Below are 25,756 nucleotides of genomic sequence, written 5' to 3'. Positions count from 1 at the left end.
TGCCTCCAAAAGAGCTCCTTTTTGAGGAAGTCCCTTGAGTATACACAGATGTAAAAGCATAGTAAAATGGATATGTCAGGCTTGTGTATACTGAGAGAATTTACAGAAAACCTAAGTAAATAGAGACATATACCAGTTTCGTGGACAATAGGATTCAATACTCTTCCCATAGTGACCCATGAGTTCATTGCAACTCCAATCAGAATCCCAGTCATTTTTTTTTTTTAGAAATTGACAAGCTAGCTCTAAAATGTATGTGGAAGTACAGGGGACCTAGAATAATTAAAACAATTTTTGGAAGTAAAGAGAAAAGTGAACGTTTATGTAACAGACTTATTATATAGCTTGAAATAATCAAGGCAGTGTGATATTAGCAAAATAAAAGACTTATAGGCCAAGGAACAGGAGAAAGCGTTTAGAAACAGACCTCTGTTTTTATATACTTAATTGATTTTAGAGAAAGTTTCCAAGGTGATTCAACAGAGACAGAGTATTTTCAATAAATGCTAGTATAACAATAGATAAAGGACGCTTCAACTCAGACAAATAAAAATTTAAAAATAAAAGATGTTTCATAATAGAAGATCTACATGTAGCCAAAAGGAACATAAAAGACCCTCGATAACATAAACATAAAGGAACATAATGCATGTGTTCCTTTAAAACCCAAAACTGAGTAAAACTAATGTGTGATGTGGAAGTCAGGACAGGGCTTACCTGTGGGGGGTAGTAACAAGTGGAAAAGGACACTATGGGGCCTCTGATGTGCTGATAAATTTCTTGGTCTGGGTGTGGGCTGCACATATCTGTTCACTTATGGCTCATGTACATATGTATGCTATACCACAATAAAAAGTCTACTAAATAGATTCAAAGACTGGCTTTATAAGGTTAATAAAGTTATTTTAATTTTTTTTTTTCAACGTTTATTTATTTTTGGAACAGAGAGAGACAGAGCATGAACGGGGGAGGGGCAGAGAGAGAGGGAGACACAGAATCGGAAACAGGCTCCAGGCTCTGAGCCATCAGCCCAGAGCCCGACGCGGGGCTCGAACTCACGGACCGCGAGATCGTGACCTGGCTGAAGTCGGACGCTTAACCGACTGCGCCACCCAGGCGCCCCAATAAAGTTATTTTAAAGTTTATCTCCAAGAGTAAGTCATGTGAGAATAGGCAGAAAAATGCTTTGAAAATGAGTAAAGAGAAAGTATTGCTCTGAATTTCAGTTTGTAGGTCTGGTGTCAGGACAACTCGAGTTTTAATCTCAGTTCTACTAGATAATAAATAAGTCTCGGTTTCCTTAGCTGAAGCATGTATATAATAATTGTACCTATTTCACAGAGCTGTTTGAAAGAATAAATCAGATATAGTTTGTAAAAGTATTAAGCATTGCATGCTGAAATATGTGAGTCATGATCAAGAAATAGTAGCTATGACAGTAATGGTGTTAATAATAATAATAACAAAAATAATATTGATATGAACCAAAGTTAACTTAAAAATAGAATAGTGGTAGAGGAACAGGTTGATGTATTATTTTTAAATGTTCATAAACCGATCTGAGCATATATATGAATCAATATATAACACTGGTAGCATTTCAAATCAATGGGGATTGGATGAATTGTATCATAAATCATTTTCAAATTCAAAGGCAGACAGCAAAAAGAGATAAAAATTTTTGTGAGGCATACATGACAGACAAAGGATGATATATAAAACCAATGAAAAAAAGAGATAAACATTGCAGTTGAAAGTGAATCAGAGGACCCAATTAAGAAAATCACAAAAGAAACATATATATATATGAGTTGAGTATGCAAAGAAAGTATATTATACCTCACAGAGGGATTATATTAAGACAAGTCATATTTTTTGCTTATTCAATTGCTATTAAATATCATATATTTATATTACCTTTGTGAGGAAATGGACATATATTGCTTTTGGGAGTACCAGTTAATAGCATGTTTTTGAAAGACAATTTAAAAATGTGTATCAAAAGGCTTAAACTTGTATATCCTCGTTGATCGAGAAATTACTCCTGCTGAATTTATCAAACAGAAATAATCACGATCACACTCAAAGATTTGGCTATAAAGAGAGAAATTGCCTTGTTTGTAATAAAAACTTTTAGACATAACTGTAGTTCCAGTAATAGAAAATTATTTTATTCATCCAAGGAAATACTTTTCAGCATTGACAGTGATGTTAGGAAATAACTTTAAAGACAAGGTGATTTTTACAACATCCCCTTCGATTTCAAAAAGCCGGTGATAAAACAATATGGATAGTATGACCATATTTTTGCAAATAAACACTTACATATGTTTGGAGAGAAGACTAGAGGTAGAGTCCACCAAAATGTTAACAAGAGTTGCATCAGAGTGACCAAATTATGCATGATTTTAATTATTCCATTCTGTATCTATATTTTCTTAAGATTTTTAGAAGGTGTGTATATTACTTTACAATAAAAAGGAGAGCAATAATATTTCAATGTAATCTGTGTAAAGATAACAGCACCCATAAAATACTTATTCTAGTATTAAAATGAAGGGGGTTACAAATGCTCTTTGTAGGGATGAAGTTGATGTTTGAGTTTCGCAGTTAAAAAAAACAGACAATAGGTATTCAAAAATTGTGGAGACTCTTCAAGCAGGCAAGAGAGACAGTATGGAAAAAGGACAAGGGGATTTAAGCCCTTTTGCAGAGAATGGACAAACATTGAAAGTCAAGTTACTATATCTCTACTTTTTCGTTGGTCTGGGTTAGAGGCAAAGTTGGAGACATAAGCAAAAGCCAGGTCAAGCTAGGTCAGTCCATCGTGTCATGCAAGGAGACTGAATCTTCCAACAGATGGAAAACCACTGAATTAGCAGAGAGCACGATCAGATCTGGGTTTCAGAAGCATCCCTCTGGCAACATTTTCGGGGATGAATGGCATTGCTTAAGAGCAAATGGAGATCGGATACTTCAGATGCCTTCGCGATGGTCCATGCACTGGTGACAGCTTGCAAAAAGGCAGTTATTAAGGTTGGCCAGAGAGGGTTGAGTGTGAGAGAAATTTAGGGTGTAGAAGTAACAAGCCTTGGTGACTCTGAAGGTGCAGAAATGAAAGTGAGGAAAACATCAAGGAAGCCCCAGTATGTTATTTTGAACACATGACATACAGATGAAGTAATGTTTTCCTTGTTGTACCTAGAGGCTTTCTACTTACCAGACATCTATGGAGTACACACACTCGCACGATTCATTAAAAACATTGATACATCTTTAAAGTTAACCAAACCAGAACAAAACAAGCGATAGAAAAGCTACTGGTAAATAAGAGAGTAAGCAACGAGAAGAGCTGAGAAACCCAAAATTAACAAAGAAAATAGAAAAGAGGTGAAGCTTGTTTAGGTACCTAGTAAGACCTTTTGGCCAAGAGAAAAATATTAGGGACTCTAAGATTCAGCTAATTAAGAAACAGCAGTGTTTAGGGGCACCTGGGTGGCTCAGTGGTTAAGTGTCTGACTTCTGATTTTGGCTCAGGTCATGATCTCACAATTTGTGGGATGGAGCCTGACATCAGGCTCTGTGCCGACAGTGCAGAGCCTGCTTAGGATTCTCTCTCTCTCTCTCTCTCTCTCTCTCTCTCCCTCCCTCTCTGCCTACTCCCCTGCTTGCCCTCTCTCTCTCAAAAATAAATAGATAAACTTGAAAAAAAAAGAACAGTGTTTATTTTGTACTACAGATTCTGGTCTTCATGTGGAACCACACTGTTTTCCTAAAAGGGCAAAAAAAAAAAAAAAAAGAATTAAAAGTACTACTTTTCCATATTGGAGAAGGCAACTTGATTTCTTCCATTCTTTGTTTCATTTGTATTTAAAGTTCTTTTCACGATTGTTGCTGCTTGCTAAAAGCAAAACTATGGCATTATATAAGCTCTCACTGTAATCGTGACTTTTTTCTGGTGTGCTGGTGTGGGCAGGAAGGCACCTTGGGCGGAGCAGAATGTACCATTTTGCTAGTCATGACAGCTTTTCTTGGTGCCTTTAGCACCCACTCTTATCACAGCTCCTGATGCAACATATAGGAAGTATTTATTTCTTTCTCCCCCATTCGATGAGGCAGGGGCTTTGTTAGGTAGGTAGATAGAGAAATGGAGAGAGGGAGGGAGAGAGAGATGAGTAGATAGGTGTATGAATTCATTCATTCGATAAATGTTCACTGAGTGCCCACTGTGTGCCATGGAATCATGGTCCAGTTCCTAACACGATGAAACACACACGTCCCAGTCTCCAACACCAGTGCCTAACACTGGCCAGGACAATTAGCAGGAGCCCCAAAATACACAATCACCTAGATGTGATCTGTATTTCGGCCTCGATCATTTGTCTTCTGTGGGACCCTGCACATGTTGCTTTATCTCGGAGCCTTCCGTTTTCATGCAAAAGTTGGACGAGCTGAGGGCGGGTAAAGGGAGTGGGGTGGTACCGATGCAGAGTTCTCTCTAAAGTGAATGACTGTGGGAGGCAGCTTGTCCTGTATCTCCAGTCTGATTGTCGCACGGCCTGAGGAGTTGTCAAGTATGTGGATCTGATAATGACAGTGAGGAAGGACTTGGAGGTGGACGTGTTTCTTATTCATGGGGGAAGCCAAACGCCTGGTGATAAAGAGCACAGACTGTGGAGCCATCTGACTCAAAATTCTGATGCTAAAAGTTCTTGTCCCGCTTGTCATCCAACTTTGGTCAAATTCCTTAGTTTCTTTCCTCCTTTCTGCAGTGGAGGTCACAATACCTACCATTTATTGAGTATGTACTAAATTCCGGGCCCTGTGATGCAAACTCATCCAATCTTCAAACTGTCTCTGTAGAAGAGACAATGCCTTAATCTCCACTTTACGTAAGAAAGCTGAGACACAGAGAGGCCAAGTAACTGGCCCAAAGTCGCACAGTTAATAAATGGTAAGCAGGCAGATGCCAGGACCGAGCCCCTAAACATTGCTCTGCCTCTCTCTGTAAGTAAGATGATGCGGTAATACAACGCTAAGGTATAAATATGAAAAAGTGCTGTGGGAATTGTTTAGGCTAAGAAGCAGTAGTCGTGAGTTGCTGGCCCAAGAAAAACATCATTATTATGATGATAACTACCATTCCCGAGTATGCATGATAGAGTAGGCAGTAACTAGGGTGCTTTATAGACTTCATTCCATTAAATCTTCACACCTGCCCTGCCAGGAGGTTATTACTCTTCTTACTTTATGGGGGAGGAAAGTGAGAAGTTAAATAACCTGTCGAATGTCCCACTAGTTAGTAAGGGGCAGGGCCAGAATTCAGACCTGCCTGATGGAGAACCGGGCCCCTACCTCGACGCCCCAGCGTCCGTCCACAGGTGAAGGACCAGAGGCAGGAAAGGAAAGGCACGCGAGGCTCTTACTCCAAGGTTGCACAGTGCAGAGATGGCGGACAATAAAGCTGAAGCATAAGCTAGGGCGGATGCAACATGTACACTGAGATTTCACCTTGAAGACAATGGTGAACCATTCATACATAAGCCAGAGTATGACCAGAAATCATGCCACGAACACGACTCACAAACCTCCATCTTTGTTGCTGCCGGCATTTGAACCCCTCCAACCTCCAAATGCATTCCTTAAACACTGGCAAAAAGTGTTCCCTGAGTACGCAGGCTATAGTACTTCTATCTTCCCCTGGATTTTCACAGGATTTACTGACAGAGCCTCTCACTGAAGATCGAGCGGTATTTATGTTTTACTGCCTATTACTTGTCCTTTCATCTCGGTTGCAATTTCCTAGAAAACTGGCATTGTGTCTAAGGTTTCCGTGTGGTAAGTGCCTGTCTTCGTGACCACACGTAGTAGTACTTTAAAAATGCTAACTATTGGTGACAGAATGGATGTGGCATCATTTTAAAAAGACTGCCTCCTCTCCAAAGGAGTGAGCTACGAGAGAAAGTTTCTCTTAGTCAGGAGTCAGAGAAGATCTGAACACATCTCAAGGTGATCGAGGGTGACCAGACTGGGAGAAATTCCCCTCTACCTTGAACCCCGATTTTCTCATCTATCCGAAAGAACCAACACTTCCTCTGAGGACTGTATGTTTAAAAGGAAGGGAAAACACCAGGGACCATGCTGAGCATGTAGTAGGGCTGTACTAATGGCTTGAAGGTGGAAGCATGATGTCGTTTCGGAATCAGAACATCTTACGTTTAAATCCATGTTCCATCTGGATGCAGGCCACTTGTTATAGGCTGAATTGTGTTCCCTCAAAATTCATATGTTGAACTCCCGCCCCTCATACCTCAGAATGTGACTGTATTTGGAGATCTGGCCTTTAAAGAGGTGATTAAGGTAAAATGAATTCATACGGGTAGGCCTTAATTCAATATGACTGGTGTCATTACGGAGGAGATTAGAACACAGACGCACATAGAGGGATGATGATGTGAAGCCGCAGGGAGAGGACCGCCATGTGCAACTCAAGAACAGAGCCGTAGAAGAAACCAACCCAGGGGTGCCTGGGTGGCTCACAGGGTTGAGTGTCCGACTCTTGATTTTGGCTCAGGTCATAATCTCATGGTTCATGGGATCGAGCCCCCAGGTCAAGCTCAGCAATGATGCCATGGATCCTTCCTAGGGTTCTTTCTCTTCCTCTCTCTCTGCCCCTCACTGGCTCTCTCTCTCTTTCTATAGGTAGGTAGATAGATAGATAGATAGATAGATAGATAGATAGATAGATAAAAACTAACCTTGCCAACCCGTCTCCAACTTCCAGCTTCCAGGAAGAAAGACTAAGAAAACAGATTTCTATTATTTAAAGCACCCAGTGTATGGAACTTTGCTATGACAGCCCTAGATGACTGATACACTATTTAACTTCTTTGAGGCTCAGTTTACTGCTGTATAAAAACGGATATCCATCCCGATCTTCAGGGAAGTGTTGCAAGGCTTAGACATGATTTATGGAAGGCAGGTATGGGCACTCTATGAATGATGTCTGGAAGTTGTAGTGACGACCATAATAGTAGAAAGAGGGTTGGTGATAGGAAAAATATTGTTGACTCTAGCCCACAGGGCTACTGAGGGGATCAATTGAGGGGATGATAATTTTGATGTGGAATATAAACTTCATCCTCCGGAATCAAAGTGCCTGAATGTGAACCTTGGCTTCACCACTGACAATGTACGTGATCTTGACTATTCTAAATCTCCCCAGGTTTCGATTCCCAACCCATTAAACATAACACATAGCCCACTGCATTGAGTTGTTAAGAAGAATGGTTAACACCATGGGATACTTATTACTATGTGTCAGGACCTGTCTTAAGCCCTGTATTAACTTATTTAACATGCACAAATGGTTGGGGATTTGGTAATTTGGTTATCCCTATTTTTATAAAGTAAAGAATAGAATATAAAGTATAAAATATATATATATTTATATATATATATATAAATATATATATATTATATATATATATAAATATATAAAATATAAAAATATAAAGTAAAGAATTTTATAAAGTAAAGAAAGAGAAAGTCTTCAAGTCACAGAGTTAGAGAAAGGTGTAGCTGGCATTCAAACTTGCACAGAAAAACGGAAATGAACGAATAGAATGGTAGCTCATTAAACATTATCTCTTTGAACTTATTGTTCCTTCCTAGGCTTTGTTGCCGGTTTCCTCTTCAACTGGAAGGAAGCGTGGGTCACGTTCCTACCAGGACTGGAATCTTAATCAGAGAGTGTTTGGAGACCTGTCCACTTCTGAAACAATATACTGGCATAAACGCCTTCGAGGGCTTTCCTTCAATTCCTGGCTCCCCTGGGGTAGACGTTAGTGCTCTCTGACTCCTGAGCACATGGTTCTGGCCCCTTTTGGGAGAGTGGGGCCATGTGACTAGGTCATCCAATGTAGGATGGACAAAAGTTATGTGTGTCGCTATTAGAGCATTTAACTGCTAGTGTGAGACCCTTCTGAACTCAGTTTCCCCTTGACACAATGACCAGCCGTGGTTGTGAGGCTGCCTGTTCTGTCACCTGGATTCTTGAAAGACAGCAATGGCCACAACATACTTCTGACACACAATAGACATGCGGCTTAAATGGGAAATAAGTTCTTGTTGATTTAAGCCACTGAGATTTCAGAGTTGATTGTTACTACAGTGCAACAGTCCACCTTAACTGATGCATCCATCCAATTTGCTCATTTCAATGTCCCGCCTCTTCCTCCTGGGAATCTTCTCTGCTTAATCACAACGCCCCAGGTCTTCCATCTCCTCCTCTGTTACTACCTCTTTCCTTCTACTTTTCGTTCTGTCTTTCGGTCCTGTGCAATTCCTTTCTACAGTCTTCCTTCAGTGGGGGTGTCTCCCTGGGGAAACATGAGTATACTTGAATTTAGGGACAGAATCATTCTGTCTGCCCTCCTCCTGTTTCAAACAAGTCTCAGAATGTGGAACCCATCCTAGGTTCTGCTCATGAAATGCAGCCACTAGAGCCTGATTTCTGAGGACTTAGACACACTCTGGGTAACTGCAGCCAAATCAAGCACTGCAGAACTTATCTTTCCAATGATAAGGCTGTGTCCAGCCATGACCGCATGGAGTATGTCCACTTAACAAGGACAAGAGAAGCTGATTTGTCCCTAAAGGGCTTTGAAATTCACTCCACTAGCATGAAACGGGTCAATAAAAACAAGAAATGAAATTGAGGTCAGAGACTTTCTCTGGAGAGACAGTAAATAGCATCTGAGGCCTCCTCCACACCCTTGTCCCCATGGTGCTGCTGCAGCTTCATCGGCAAGGTGCCGATTAATAGCCAGAGGAAATGTCACTGCTGCGTGGTGTCCTGGGAACCACGGTCCTCTTTTCCCAGGAGGAAAGAGGGAGCTGTGAGGAAATTCTGCAAGCCAGGCTGCAGCCATCACAGGCAAGATTGCTTCAATTGCTAGTTCTATATTTGTAGCTAAAATCCCAGGGCTATGTTCATTGATTATAATTGGGGATTTGGCTAGGGTATAAGCATTTTAAGGACAGGGATTAGATCTCGTTGAAGATTATCTTCAGTACCTTGCACGGTCCATGCCATAGAATAAATGCTTATGATTTTTGATGAATGATTCAGTGGATATATGGATGTCTTAGTCTATTCGGACTGCTGTCACTAAAACACTGGGTGGTTTATAAATTAATTAATTAATTTATTTATTCATCACAATGCTGGAGGCTGGAAAATCCAAGGTTATGGCATTCACAGATTTGGTGTCTGGTGACAACCTGCTCCCTAGATGGCTGTTATTTCTAATGTCACTTCACATGGCAGGAAGACAAGGGAACTCTGTCAGTCCTATTTTATAAGAGCATGGGTCTCACTCATGAGGGCTCTGTCTTCCTGTCTTAATCACCTCCCAAAGGCCCCCACCTCCTACTACCATCACCTTGAGGGTTCGTATTTTAACATATGAATTTCGGGGGGGATGCAAATGGTTAAAAAACATAAGTTGTTCATTGGCTGTGTCCTCTATTAAATTATGTCTATTCTGTCATGTGCACACGTGTATCCCCCACATTTGCCACAGCGTCCTGCTCAGAGCACCCCAATAAATGTTTGTGCAATTAATGGTCTAGCCATCTTTTACGTTAGGAGAGGCAAATGTTGCCTGGGTGAGAAAAGTCCACTCATACAATTAATTAAACACTTACCGAGTGTTGGCTGTGTGACTGTCCCTGCTAGCAACAGGGTTGAGGACACCAATGAGGCAAGACTCTGCTCTCCTCACTTTAGTGAAGAAGATAGGGCTTCCTGCTAAGGATCTGCAGGGCAGTAAGTAAAGAAAGCATGGGGGCAAATGAAAAAGAGAAAAAACCTTCCCCAAAGACTGAAGGAGAGTAAGATACGGCCTCTGAGAGTGATGACCCTTGATGGGAGGGCTCGGGAGATGACAGGAGTTTGCTGTGTGGATCTGTCAGAGGAAGGGTATTCCAGACAGAGTTTCTATCCATTTTAACACCTGGCCTTTCTGATAACCCTGGACATCTAACCAGCACAGGGACTGTGGGCCATCCTGAAAACCTTCCTCCAAACTTGGGCTTCCTGAATCTTAACAAGATACACTCTTCAATATGGTTTGTTCCATCTTTCAAAGCTCTATCAAGCCTCATCCCCTCTGGGAAACCTTCAGACTAATCTAGCAAAGATTTCTACTCTGTGGGCTCAGAATCTATCAGCTCTGTCTCAAGCAAGCTGTGTGATCTCAGGGAAGTCACCTTCATTTTTTTTCATCTGCTAAATTAGGGTTTCAAGAATACCCTTCCCTCGAAATCGCAGGATAATTAATGACACAGCACCTGGTAGTTCATCAACCTTTCAGTTCCTTGTTTTTTGTTTTTCTCATCTATGAAATGTTATGATAATAAAATGAGCCAACAAAGGTAGAACACTTAGAACAGTGAGCGGCACACAGCAAGCATATATGAGTGTTAACTATTATAATTCCTACTACATGACATGTCCATTCCTTAATAGATACTGCTTGGTATTAATTACAATAATAGTACATGAGAGCCCTCTTCATTACTCTGAAACTTCTTCCCACACTGATCTTGATCATTAAAGAATTGGTGGCCTGAGATCAGAGTTCCTGTTTGGGAATTCTAACTCCTGGCCCACGGTCTTTTGGTCATGGCACCAGCCAGCATGCTCCTTAGTTAAGAATCAAGGCTGGTGAACCATCCAAGCTTCAGGTGCTCAGCTCCTCTGAGCCTCCTGCCCTCCTCCTGGCTAGAGAACACCGTGGGCTCTGCCTTTTCCCCAGCAATGCTGGCAACATAGGTTCTTATGCTGCTAAAAATATGCAGCTCAGGATTCAAGGTGAACCAGATGGACTGATTTTCAACTTGAACAAAAGATGAGACAGAAAGAATGTAGTATTTAGTGGCTTCTGCTTGGGGTTGAGCGGGCTGGGAGAGGTAAGGTTTTATCTTAACTACTAAAGGATATTTTTTAATCCAATAGAGTTTCTAACTGGTTTGGTCAACAGTTATTAATGTAGATTCACTAGCAACGCCTTCTTAATGGAAGAGGGTGAGAAGCTTCTCAATTTGAGACACAGTCCCTCTGGCATTAAGGACTTACCCGTCTTCCAACTTGACTTTTATCTCTGGGCTTCCTCCCTGGTGATTCCTGGTCCTTGATGGTTACAGAAACTTAAGATTCAAAAACACTTAGAACCTTGTCTTCTAGGGGATTCTGTGAATCATGACTTCTGAACTAAAACTACATATGTAATATTTCTCCAGCAATAATGATGGGAGGTGTAGGTGCAGGGTTTGCTCTCTGTATGGTTTACAGTGGACCTACAGCATATTTTGGTAACTAGGAATGCAGAGACTGAAGAAATGAAAATATTGCAAGAAATGTTGCAGCGCTTGGTATATTTAGTGAATAAAAAAGTAAAGAAAGTCTGAAGCCATGCACCATGGAAATCATCTTGATAATTTTCTAATGTTGACAATCGGTATCTATTGAAAATTTTGGCTAGATCATAGGCTAGATACTTTCCAATACAACACTCCCTATAATCCTCATCAGCAGGGTGGTGACAAAGGAAGCAGTATGAGGCTCAGAAGAACTAATAAGTTTGCCTAAGACCACACAACCAGGCAATGAAGAAGGAAGGATCAGACCAGGTCTCCAACATCAATGTCCCGGATGCTACAGCCAAGTCTGTAGCCAAGTCTGTAGCCAAGGTTGTCTGGTCCAGGGACAACCAGAGTTTGAATTCTGAGTATGGCAGAGTGGGGTTTGTCCAGGTGGCGTCCCCAGTCTGCAGTATCGGTGTCATACGGGAACTTGCTAGAAATGCAAGTGCTCTGGCCCACCCAGACACACTGAATCAACAACCCTGGGGGTAGAACCAAGCCATCTGGACTTTTCAGCAAGTCCTTTGCATGATTCTAACGACTACTGTTGTGTCAGTAACGTTGGCCACAGCCTCAGAAAGGCAAAGGAAATTGCCTACAATCCTAGAACAGCACTAGGTTTTGAAATGAGGTGCGTCTTCCCTTAAACTTGTAATGTTGCATGAGGTGTTTTCTAGTGTAGAATAAGTTCTTTAGTGTCTGAGCTTTAGTTTTCTTAGCTGCCAATTAAAAACAGTGGCCTGGGGCGCCTGGGTGGCGCAGTCGGTTAAGCGTCCGACTTCAGCCAGGTCACGATCTCGCGGTCCGTGAGTTCGAGCCCCGCGTCGGGCTCTGGGCTGATGGCTCAGAGCCTGGAGCCTGTTTCCGATTCTGTGTCTCCCTCTCTCTCTGCCCCTCCCCCGTTCATGCTCTGTCTCTCTCTGTCCCAAAAATAAATAAACGTTGAAAAAAAAAAAATTTAAAAACAGTGGCCAAAGATGAAGATTCTGGAAATCATTAGCATATCTCCTATTTACTAGTCATGTGGCACAGGCAATTTGTTAATCTCTTTGTGATCTGGTTCCTCACCTGCTAAATGCCTCTTCAGGCTGTCGTGGCCATCAGTGAGAAACTGCCTGATCAGTACCTTTGCACAGTGCCTGGCACAGAAAAGAAGCTCAGTGACATGTGAGTCTGTTCGTGGACATTAATTGCTCATCTTCTTTCTCTCTAAATAAAATGGACAATATCCTTACCCAGTGCCTGGAGCATAGTAGGTGCACAGTAAATGCTCAGTCCTTATGGTTCTTTCTAATGGAGGCTTCTTTTATTCTCCTTGACAAGGTAAGTATCTCCCCAAGTGGTGTTTCACCTCCTGGATCTTCTCCCTGCAGCCAACTCCCTTAATGTCAAGCAGTGAAAGTAGATCCCCAGGAAATAAATTCCAAAGCTATTGTAATGGAAAGAGTCAGCTTCAGTCAACTTTACCATTAAACTCTTAATAACAGAGTCTGCCTTATAAGGGAGTCGCCTTGCAGCACTTTCTCCTAAGAACTCTGGTTATTAACTATAACTCCCTGGAGATGTACTGCCCCGCCCCCCCCCCCCCCCCCCCTTTCAGAGCAGCCTCTGTTTTTCTCTAAGGAAGCCCTGGCGAGTCTCTGCATCCCACTTGGTAAAACAGTGATTTAATAAGATGCTTAATTATATTTGAACCAACAACGATATTTTACGGAATACTGTAATTGCATTTTCCATTTTGCTAGAAAATCGAACGCTGAGAAGCCTGTGAACTTGTCACATCAGTGTGCAGCCTGGACAACTGACAGACCCAACACCAAATGCTGTGGTTCCTTTTGCAATCGTCTGTAATTCTCCAACTCTGAGCAACAGGTTTGGAGGTCTCTCTGAACCCAGCTCCAGAGGAAACACTCGATACACAAGTATAACTTAATTGGCAATGTAGATGCGGACATTAAGGAAGGCTGGGTAGACAGGAATTGTATACAAAGAGCCTACAGCTACTAATGTATAATCTTGTAACAAAACTGCACCATCACCTCTGGTAAGTCTTAATTTACTTATGTCTGAAATAAGAATAATAATAATGCCCATGCTGCTGGTAACGGAGAGGTTTAAAAGATACCACTGTAGCTAATGGCTGGACCTAGTCGGTATGCAATAAAACAAGAGTCTTCCCTTTGGTCCAAGGAGACAGCCTAGAAAAACTGACTTCAGTGTTTAAAAACAAACAGGAAAACAAAGAAAAGTGGGACAACAATGCCCCCAGACTTTGCTTAGAGGAAGGCTCAGAATAATTAAAGCAAAGTCATGCTGGTGCTCTGCCTGTCTGTGCTTATCACTCAGCTCCTTGGCACAGTTCTGCATTGTCTTTACCTTTGTCCCCTACCGGCTGCAGATAGCGCCGGTGACAAATTGCTGTTTCCATGAATCACAGGGCTGTTAATCCCCACCGTGTCTCCTTAAAACACATCCCTGCATATCGCGTGATGCTGTGCTTTCTTTACAAATCTTTTAGTTGCCTAGTTACTGGGCTAATATTGATAATACCTGCTGCATTGCGTACCCAGCTCCTCTCTGTGGTATGCGGGGTCCCCAAAGCACCCTGTGGGCATGCGTCTGTCCCCAAACTGCTCCATGGGAGTTTTTCAAAAGATAGGCTTCAGCTTTCTCTGTTCTCAATACCTCATACACATCAAGACGTGGCCCATTAGGGGCGCCTGGTGGCTCGGTAGGTTAGCCATTCGACCTTGGTTCCGGCTCAGGTCATGATCTCACAGTCCTTGAGTTCGAGCCCCGTATCGAGCTCAGCATGCTATCAGCATGGAGCCTGCTTGGTTTTCTCTCTCTCTCTCCCTCTCTCTGCTCCTCCCCTGCTTGGGCTCTCTCTGTCTCTCCAAATAAATAAATCAGTTAAAAAATTTTAAGACATGGCCCATTATAAGCACCAAGGCAGTTTGGATGACAATGGATGTGTCCCAAATTTGGGACCAGAAGTTTATAATCTTAAGAGTCTTATAGAGTCTTTAATTTTTTAAATATTTTACGTTTCCATACTAAAAACAAACCTGCTCATTATTTAAAAGTTGCAAATCATTAGGGGCGCTTGGGTGTCAGTCAGTTAAGTGTCTGACTTCAGCTCAGGTCACGATCTCGTGGTTCACCAGTTTGAGCCCCACGTCGGGCTCCGTGTTGACAGCTCAGAGCCTGGAGCCTGCTTCAGATTCTGTGTCTTCCTCTCTCGGCCCCTCCCCCACTCATGCTCTGTCTCCCTCCCAAAAATAAATTTAAAAAATATTAAAAATGAAAAAAACATTAAAGTTAAGAGAAGAATAAAACATTATATATCTACATAAATATAGATAGGCATCTTTTTATCTAGATATAAATATACATATATAAGTATAGATATAATATCACCTAAAGATAATCTCTATGAATGCCATGACACATTTCCTCCCAATGTTTTTTTCTATTCATAGTTATTTTTTTAAATTTTGGTGTTTATAAGATAGCACTTACGTGAACCTTTTAAACTATCCTCTCTATACGCATGCTTTCCTGATAGATTCTCTCTATAAACATAATTTAAGTGACTGCATACTATTCCTCTGAGTAGAGGCATCAGCTTCCTTGACGCTTCCTCTAATGTTGTCCTTACAGTGTTTTTAATTTTAAATTTCTTCTTATCATAAGTAATTCTATGACGGACTACATTATAGGGCCCATAAAGCTGCCATTCCAGCAGAAGGAGATAGATCATAAACAAGAAATGTAATAAATAAATGAAATAGTACATAAGGGATAAAGGGGAGAGAGGACAGCAGAGGGACAGTTGCTGCTTTAAATACAGTGGTCAGGGTAGGCCTCACTAAGACTGAAGACTGGCAGGAAATAAGGAGGTCAGACACCCCCAGATCTGGTAGAAGATCCTTTCCGGAAACAAAAAAAAAAAAAAAAAAAAGAAGAAGCAGCATGCAAAGGCTTTGAGGTAGAAGAATTAACAAGTGGAGACAAAGATAATTTAGTGTAATTGTGCAGGGTCTTGCAGTCTGTGGCAGAACAGCCCCAGGCTGCTGAGATTCCATCTCAAGTGCCAAAGTTTCCGAACCTGGAAGCATCAGATGACAGAGTGAGCAGGCAGTCTTAACACTGCCCCTAGTCTAACTAAGCCTTCGACAGGTTTCTTCCTGAACACGACCTGCCTTTTCGTAGAGCGTTTGCTTCAGAAAACTTCCAGTCTTAAATTCTTTCTCTGTCCCTTTGAGATGTAAATCTTCTCCCAGACTGTTGCAAGTTTTATAACCCAGAAATGTCTTTCTCAAGGGCCTGGGAGCCATCTTTAAAATATACTCATCTGAGGAGAGAGTGCGCCTACTTCCTAGTCTCATCTCCATCACTGGTCGTGCCAACGTTATCATCTCTCACTTGGAATACTGCAATGACTTCTTAACCAGTCCTCTACGTGTTTACTCCTCATTGTTTATTCTCTATAGAGCAGGCAGAGAGCTCTTTTGAAAGTCACACTGTATCCTTCCTCTACCCAGGAACCTCCAGCTGTTTTCCATTACCCTTTCCATAAATTCCTAAGTCTTTCCTGGCTCCCCAAGGCCCCGCCTACTTCTCTGACTCAACACTATGCTCTTAGGTTCTCTTTCACTCCATCCCAGCCATTTCGGCCAATAACCCATCCACCCCGAGGGCCTCGGACCCTGCTGTTGGTACGGTGCAGATTCTCTGTATGGCTTCCATTCTAACTATTCAGCTACCTCCTGACATATGCTTTCCTCAACCCATCTAATTGCCCCGTCTGAAATGTTAATTTTGTCACTGCAGCTTGCTTTCCTAATACATACCTACCAGGACCAGACATTATGCATTTATTATTGCTTAACTCCGCCTCCTCTCTAGAAGGTAAGTTCCATTTTGTTCACTCCTACATTTTTTGTAGCCTCACAAGTGAACAGTAAGTGTTGAGAGAGTGAAGGATAAGTAAAAGACTCTGAGGTGTCTGGTTGTTTAAAAACAATGGTTCAACTTCCTCAATTTACTTATCCACCAAATCCTTTTCCATGTAACACTTCTCAATATGGAGCAAAATCAAAAGCACAGATAGTGGCAGCTTAAAGGTGGCTGAAAGATCTTTGATCTCGCTCTCATCAAGAAGCAGGGTCTATGTTGTCTCTACTTGAATGTGGGTAGTCCCTACGATCGCTTTCTGCAGTAGAATGTGGCAGAAATGGTGCCATACCAGTTTTCTGGGTGCAGATTGTAAGAAACTGTCAGCATCCACCTCCTGCCCCTTGGAAAACTCTCTTAGAGCCCTGAGGTGCCATATGCCAAGTCTGATTATCCTGCTAATGCCGTGCTGGAAGGGTGTGCACCCATAGGTGCTCCAGTCAGCAGTCTCAGCGGAGCACAGCCTTCTAGCCATAGTCCCAAGGCACCAGACAAATGAAAGTAGGTATCTTGCACTCTCCACACCAGCTTATCTGCCAGGGAAATACTACGGTCTCCACTGAGACAGAAGAGAAGGATCTGCTATGGAGCCCAGTCTAATTTCCTCACCACAAAAGCATGAGACGTACGAAAATGATTAATGTTTTAAAAACAACAAACCAAGCTACCTTTGGGTAATTTTTAGGGAGCCATAGATACTGGAATACTGATACGATCCATTCTTTTCATTTGGAGAGGAAAAAAAGAAAAAAGACCTGGAGAGGAGAAAGTCACTTTGCCAAGGTGTCTTAGTGGATTCATAGCAGAACTGGGACCAGAACCCCTATCTATCCAGTGTTCTTGCCATGAGCAAAGCGTTTTAGGAGTTGCTCTGGATCCCTTCCTCCTTCTCTCACATGGGCTGTCCCCTTCAGTTTAAACCAACATTTGTTGAATACACTGTGGGTGTCAAACCAGACCTGGGAACATGTACACACTCATTTCATTCAGTCTCTCTAGCCAGAGGAGTTCTTTAGGAACCAGCCAGTGTGGACCAGCAAAGAGGGATGCCATCAAAGCTATAAAATGAGAGGCAAGTCCAGCCAGAGTGTAAATTGACCAGAATATATTTCATTCTCCTGGCTGCGAGGCCTCACACTTTTGAATGAATATGTGCTTAACTATTTATAATTGACCTTTGCACAAAGGAACATGAAATTTTTATAGCCCAAAGCTTCATTTATTAACTTTACTGGAGTGTAAAATATTTCTGTTTGCCATAAATTTATACCAGGACAAACAATATATATGCTAATTAGTAGTCATGTCGTTGTCTGCACGCTGTTGTGTTGGCCGGTCATTTCCAACAGGCAAAATAGCAGAATTCAATCGACAGATGACAATTGAATGGCTTGATACTCGCTGTTCAAACAGTGAAGTCTGGAGTGGTGAATTAATGGTGTTCATTATAACGAGTCCATTTCCTTTTCATTTCCTTTATAAATTAGTCCAGGTAACACGCTGAGTCCCTTCAAGAATGGCTCCCGGGAACCTGCTGAGATACACCTGCAAAACCCACAACTCAGCAGAATCCCTCCGGCTCTCATCCTGTGGTTTTCATGTTCCTTCTGGAGTTTCAAAAACTCACTGATGTTTCAGGTGTGGAAGGAACCTTAGAGATCATCTCTACTGGTTTCACAGAGAAGGGGACTGAGACTGAGAGTGGTTAAGCGTGTTGCCCAGGGTCACATAGAGAGGCAGCGTTGGAGTCAGAGCTCAGGAGTAGGTCTCAGTAAAAAATAAAGCTGGGAAACCCCTGAGCGATCATCACTGTGTCCTATCTATTTAAGAGGTGGTAAAATAAAGGATCGAGGAGGACAAGTTCAAATGCTATAGACCTCATGGAGCCTAAACAGAACTTGAGGCTTCACTCTACTCATTCATGTGTCCATCAATTTAAGAGATGTTTACTGAGTACCTACTATGTGCTAGGTGCTGGAGGTGAAATGGTTATCCAAGTACACATAGCCCCTGCCCTCACAGAGTCTAAAATATAGGGCAAGAAATATATATCAATCAAATTGTCACACAAGCATATACTAGCAAAATGTGATGGGCACTATGAGTGTTAGAAGGGTGGGATATGGTCTAGTCAAAGGGGCTAGATATCATATGAGGGCTGAGATTGAATGAATAGAGATTGATAGGTGAAGTGTGTTGAGGTGGGTAAAACATAATTCTAAACAGAGGGAATGGCATGTGCAAGGGGCCTGAGGTACGAAGAAGCTTGGCCCATTACAGTAATTACAGAAAGCTTGTGATGGATGTGTGCCCAGAATGAGAAGGGATGAGTCTGGTAAGGTGGTCCCAGTTTTGATCATATTGAACTTTGTGGGGTTTAGTTCTTTGTCCTAAGACATAGGGAGAGCAAATCAAGGCTTAGAGGGGCATGCAAATGGCATGCAAAAATAGAACACTTTGTTTCCATTGTAGCACATGTTATATTGAATTTCAATGTTGCTCCCATGGTTGGTCCTTAAGTGTAACCATTGCTTGAATCATGTCTATTTCTATCTTATATTTACAGCACCTAGTTCTTGGTATGTAAAGGAAATTTGTTCAGTTCTTGGTATGTAAAGTAAATTTGGAATGCTGCCTGCTGCATGAAAACACAATTTTCCCATCATCACCTACAAAACATTGGCAAAGAAGGGCCGACCGTTTTGTCTTTATATCACATGGATTATTCCTTCCCTTCTCCATCATGATATAAGTGTGAAGATGCAAAATATCCCAAAGCCGATCCTTCTTCGTCTTTGCTAACAACAAATAAGCCATTTTACTTCTCAGAACAATCTTCCAGCTAAATATTTCCCCGGTTATACATAACCTAAAGCCTCATGAAATTTTCTAGGAAAACTTTTGTTCCTCAATAAAAAGGAAAAATGAAACTGGTATGTCTAGCCAGCCTTCTTCTTGCCTTGATTTCAAATGCAATGGGTGGAGCTGCAGCAACCATCTTGTGACTAGGAGGTGACAAGGAAATGGCAAACAGAACTATTAACATACAGCTACCAGTCTCCATACTGTCAAGCCCTTACTCTGGATCCATATTTGACCAACGAAAATAAATTTCTATTAGTTTTAGCCCTCTGGTTAGGCTTTCGGTTACTTGCAGGCAATCGTAGTTCTAGCTGATAGAAAGCTCTAACAAACCGCCTGTCACAAAATAGAAACTCAGTAACTATTCACTCTCTTCCAGACGCAGGCCACCCCCTTTTCCACCAAGCTATTTTTCTTATGCATTTCTCCACGTTTTGCTCTCTTCATTTGGTTTATCACGTGTATTCAAATACTGGAGATAGAGATGAGACAGAGATAGAGATAGGGATAGAAATGAGAGAGGGAGAAATAGAAAGAGAGAATGAGGAGAAAGAGGTTACCCTGGGAAGCTTAAAACCCTGTTGGAAGATGAGGGACTTGCACAGGTAAAATAATAACACCATACACAAACCTGCTGAGAAATGGGCACAAGGTCTGTGTTGCAAATCCCATCTTGCCATCAACAACAGCAGAACTTTGGAAAGTCACATCACCATCTGGGATCTCTATCTACATTTGCAAAATAAGGAGGCTTAGATCATCTCAAATGCAGTACTTCTCAAAAGATATTCCACAAACCACCACATCTAAGCCCCCGATGAGGCTTGTAAAACATAGACCCCTGGGTCTGGACTTAGAGTCTCTGGGACTGAGAATGAATGATGGGCATCTCAAGCATGCTCCTGCAGTTGTTATAGCACTGGAGACCCATTGTCAAGTTCTATTCTTGATCTAGGATTCTCTGATTTACTTGGGACGAAGTACAAACTCTATATTTTAGATGTGCAGTTAAGGCAGAAGCCTGATGCTTTAAAGCATTGTTTTAATTGACTTAAGATGATTGAGAGCTAAGGCTCCAGTGCAGCTGGAGATCCCAGCTCCTCCCGAACAAGAATCAAAGTTTAGTGACAATTGCTGAATTAAATTATAGGAATCTCCACGGTGTTTGCTGCTGGAGCTGTTCACAGTGTTGTCAAAACACCCTCTGTGCATATGTATCTGTGTGGATGTATGTTTGAACACATGCATGCCTGTGTATAAATATATGCATGGTCACATATGGATGTGCACATGGGCTATCCACAAACAGACTAATGTTTGTGCATAGGGATCAAGTATGCATCGCTATATACAGCTACATGTGCTTACAGACACACATTTCTGAATATTTGTACTTACACATTCACACGAGATTACACATATGTATATAAATGTACCATGTTTTGCACCATTTGTTACTGATTTAAAACCGAGTTGTGAATAGAAAATAGTAAAAATCTTTGTTTGATAGTCCCCGAGGTATGGGAAAATAGAAGAGACTATTGGACAATTTGCAGAGGTTAGACTCAGGACGTTAATTTCATTTAGTTTCTTGAAATATCTTCTTATAAAGGTTTTTTTTTGGGGGGGGAGGTTGTGTTTATTTTCAATGAGGACAGAATGCTGGGCTTCTTGTTCCAGCACTACGCATAACACATTGGATGTTCTTGGGCAAGTCATGTGATCTCCATGGGCCACAGTTTCCCATTCTTCTTCTATAGTCTTAGAGTCCCTTGTTCAAACCTGAATGACAACATTTACAGTTTGTGTCTATTTTCCTTAGACTATTAATGTCCCTTTGGTAATAGGAACTACATCTTATTCAGCTCCATTTTCCCAATGTCTATGAGAGAACCTAGCATGTTATAATGGTGATAGTGATGATGGTGGTGATGGTGATGGTGATGGTGATGATGATGGTGGTGATGATATCACTGACGAGGATAGTGATGATGGTGATGGCAATGATGGTGATGGTGATGATGATGGTGATGGTGATGATACTGATGATGGTGATGATGGTGATGGCGATGATGATGATAATGGTGATGGTGATGGTGATGATGGTGATGATATTACTGATGATGATGGTGACGATGGTGATGATGGTAATGGTGATGATGATATTACTGATGATGGTGATGATGGTCATGGCGATGATGATGATAATGGTGATGGTGATGATGGTGATGGGGATGGTGATGATGATGATGGTGATATTACTGATGATGATGACAATGATGGTGATGGAGATGATGATGATGATGGTGATGGTGATGATGATGGTGATGATGGTGATGATATTACTGATGATGATGGTGACGATGATGATAATGGTGATGGGGATGATGATGGTGATGGTGATGATATTACTGACGATGATGATGATAATGGTGATGGTGATGATGGTGATGGGGATGATGATGCCAATGACAAATGAAACTAGTATTTACTGAACTTCACTTTTAAGTACTTTACAAGGACAACATCATTTAATTTTTACCACAAACCTTGAAGCAAGTACAATTGACCCTTAAACAAGAGGAGTTTGAATTGCACACATCCACTTATAAATATTTTAAACACATGTTAATTCCAGAATAATTAAAATACAATGTTGTATTAGTTTAAGGTGTATAATATAGTGACTCATCAGTCCTATACATTACTCAGTGCTCTTCATAATAAGAATATATATATATATTTCTTATAAAATTTTTATATTAATATATATTTTTATAATATACATATATTATATATATTTAATATATATTATATATATAATATATATATTTTAGAGAGAGCAAGCATGCATGTGTGTGCACACAAACAGGAGGGGCAGAGAGAGAGAAAGAGAGAGAGAGAGAGAGAGAGAGAGAGAGAGAGAGAGAGAGAGAATCTTAAGCATACTCTACGGTCAGCATGGAGCCCAATGCAGGGCTTGATCCCATGGCCCTGGGATCATGATTTGAGCTGAAATCAAGAGCTGGATGCTCAACTGACTGAGCCACCCAGGTGCCCCATGGTAAGTATACTAGTGTACTCTTAATCCCCCTCACCTATTTCACCCATCCTTCCACCCATCTCCCCTCTGGTAGCCATCAATTTGTTGTCTATTGTTAAGAGTCTGTTTGTTTGTTTGGCTCTTTTCTTTTCTTTGTTTCTTTGTTTTGTTTCTTTTTCTTTTTTTTTTAAACTTGTTTTTTCATGTTTATTTTTAAGTGAGAGAGACAGAATGCGAGTTGGGGAGGGGCAGAGAGAGGGAGATACAGAAATGAAGCAGGCTCCAGGCTCTGAGCTGTCAGCACAGAGCCCAACACGGGGCCCGAACTCACGAACTGAACTGTGAGATCATGACCTGAGCCAAAGTCGGATCCTTAACTGACTGAGCCACCCAGGTGCCCCTTATTTGTTTTATTTCTTAAATTCCACATGTAAGTAAAATCATAAGGCATTTGTCTTTCTCTTATTTATTTCACTTAGTATTATGTCCTCTAGATCCATCCATGTTGTTGCAAATAGCAAGATTTCATTCTGTTTAATGGCTGAGTAATATTCCACTGTGTGTGCATATGTGTGTGTGTGTGTGTGTGTTTGTGTGTGCATACCATTTATTTATCATTCATCTATTGATGGACACTTGAGCTGCTTCCATAATTTGGCTATTGTAGATAATGCTGCAATAAACACAGCAGTGCATATATCAATGTGTTGTAGCCTTTACATAAATACCCAGTAGTGGAAATATTGGTTCATATGGTAATCTATCTTTAACTTTTTAAGGAACCTCTATACTGTTTTACATGGTGGCTGCACCGGTTTGCATTCCTACCAACAGTGCACAAGGGCTCCTTTCACTCCACATCCTCACCAACACTTGCTATTTCTTGTGTTTTTGATTTTCATCATTCTGACAGGTGTGAGGTGATATCTCATTATGGCTTTGATTTGCATTTCCCTAATGACTGGTAATGTTAACCATCTTTTCACATGTCTGTTGTCCAACTGTATGTCTTCTTGGGAGAAATGTCCATTCATGTCTTCTGCCTGCTTTTTAACTAGATGATGATGATGATGATTTGGTGTTGAGTTGTATAAGTTCCTTATACCTTTCAGATACTGAACCTTTATTGGATATGTCACTTGCAAATGTCATCTCCCATTCAGTAGGTTGTCTTTTAGTTTGTTGATTGTATGAATTTTTAAAATAAATACGGTACAGTACTAAAAACATATTTTCTCTTATGATTTTCTTAATAACTTTTTTCTCTATTTTATTATTAGAATACAGTATATAATTCATAGAACATACAAAATTGGTATTCATTGACTGTTTATGTTATTAGTAAGGCTTCTGGTCACAGAAGACTATTAGTGGTTGAATTTGGGGGACTCGAGAGTTACATGTGGATTTTCAACTGCATGGAGTGTTGACACCCCACACCCCTGCATTGTTCAAGAGTCAGCTACACTACCATTCTCCCAAAATCTCCTCTTTTTGGGAAGATTTTGGCTCAGAGAAATCAACTAACATGCTCAGGAGTACCAGGCTAGGAACTATCATAACTTGAATTCAAATCCAAGTCTGCCTGACTCTGAGAGGTCATATGGACCACGTACTGCTTAGTAAAGAGTTATTAAATGATGCATTATAAGAATGATATTTAGTAGAATGGATTGGATTCCCAAAGAGCCTCATCTACAGAGAACAGATTCTGGTTTAGAGTCACATAGGAGAGGCACATTTTAACGTTGAAAGGGATCACAAAAGTCCCCAGCCACATAGGGAGGTAAAGTGACCTGTTCAAGGTTGCATGATTATAGTTACCGTGGCAATAATAAAGAGAGGATACTGTATTCTTCATTCCCAGCCCAAGTGTGCTTTCTACTATTGCACAGGGCTTTGTATCCTTTCCTCTTTTCATACAAAAAGACAAAAAGAATTCAAGGTTACCTTATGGTATCTATAACAAGCAAATCAATGGAAGTTTCCTCCACACAAACATGAGTTGCAATTATCATTGTTATTATTATAATTCTGCTGGTTATGCCTCTTCTCCCTGTTTGTTCCCAGAATCAGTGGACAGACACCAGGACAGGATAATTAAATACGCTGAAGTGCTTGTCCTGACTCCACATGAATCCAGGAGACAGAGCTTTCATGGACCAATCACCTCATTCCCCCAAAGTGCTCCCTCTCATAATTAAAAATTAAACCGTTTTCCAATGAAATAATTTTGCTCATTCTTCTTGCTCCCGCTCCAGCGCCTGTGGCACCAGCTAAATTTCGAATTAAATAATTCAGCTGCAATACATTTAAAATAGATCACGTTGAGCGCTTCACTTCCGATTGGCTGCAAAACCAGGCCAATTGAACAAGATTCTCATGGATGTCACCCGCCAAGGGTGTGCAAGGCATGGGATTCCATTAATGAGGGATGATCACCTTTCCCTATTTTCTTATTCCCCGGCTCTGGCACAGTGAAACTTTCCCCCTCTTTAAACCATTTTGTCTCATTTTTATCCCTTTGTTCTCATTTTCCTCCCCTTTGATCAAATCAAAATCTTCCTTTAGAATACAGATTCCTCCCCCATTTTGCTTTTCCGGTCGTCAGTTCTCAGCTTGCTTTCAACATCCGCTTGTTTGCCAAGGCAATAGAGACAGATTACCACTCTCCCCCTGTGCCGTGCAAGGAGGAAGTAGAAGACAGGATGGATTAAGGGACTGTGCTGAGTCAAATACTCTCTCCTCCTGGGGCTGCCAGTTTTCATCTGGCTCAGGCTGCCAGGATCTCAGAATCATTATTTCATTTGACAGATAATACTGTAACAATAGTCTGCCCTGCTAATGGTCCTCACCTGGGGAGCCAGCATGGCAGCGAGAGGTGCTGTGGCAAAAAAAGAACCCTGATGGGGAGGAGGCAGGGGTCTGATGTGCGGATGTGTGATCCTGAAGGAGCCACTTAATCACTCTGGACCTCAGTTTCCTCAACTGGACCCTGCTCTGCCTAGACATCATAGTTTTATCTATTCTCAGGCTCACAAGCAAAAGGGAAATTTGAAGCACAAATGACTTCCAGAGAAGGTCAACCAGGATTATGAGTTAATGAGGCCAGCCGAACAAGAGATATCAATCGCTAGGGAGGGGGAGGGATGTTCCTCTTCTCTACAACTCAAGTATCTGCCGAGGGAGGGAAATCTTATCCCACTGCAAAAAAAAGGGGAAAGAGACTTACTGTTTCTCTCTGGTTTAACTTCCCCTCTTCCCCAGAGGATAAGTATTCACTTACATGGTTGCTGTTTGAGAGGAAAACACTGGCTTCGCTCATCTCGTCCCCTTCTGAGTTACCTCTTTGTAGAGCCAGCCCCTGTCCACAGGACCTACACGTCTGCCTTTTCCCAGTGGATAGTTTACAGAGGCAGTCTCTGCCCAGATTGGGGTCAGGACATGGGGAGCACTCAGTGA

At 41.4% G+C, this 25,756-nt stretch overlaps 1 long non-coding RNA gene across 2 annotated transcripts in view; it reads left to right on the top strand.

Moving 5' to 3' along the window:
* Positions 1–18,238, top strand: part of LOC147575021 (uncharacterized) — a 48,452-nt gene extending 30,214 nt beyond the window's left edge. Inside the window, exons 3-6 of one of the 2 annotated variants that reach the window (XR_015243341.1) lie at positions 11,603–11,736; positions 12,518–12,597; positions 13,176–13,474; positions 17,877–18,238. This is a non-coding gene — a long non-coding RNA (uncharacterized LOC147575021). Of the gene's footprint in view, positions 1–11,599; positions 11,737–12,517; positions 12,598–13,175; positions 13,475–17,876 lie in introns of both variants that reach the window. The other variant, XR_015243340.1, reaches the window with a different exon arrangement.
* The last annotated feature ends 7,518 nt before the right edge of the window (positions 18,239–25,756 follow it).

The sequence above is a fragment of the Puma concolor genome, chromosome D4, assembly GCF_028749965.1.
Source record: "Puma concolor isolate L17-30 chromosome D4, mPumCon1.1.hap2, whole genome shotgun sequence".
NCBI classification, from domain to species: Eukaryota; Metazoa; Chordata; class Mammalia; order Carnivora; family Felidae; genus Puma; species Puma concolor.
Note: the sequence above shows the minus strand (reverse complement) of the source record. Positions and strands in the feature narration are given on the sequence as shown.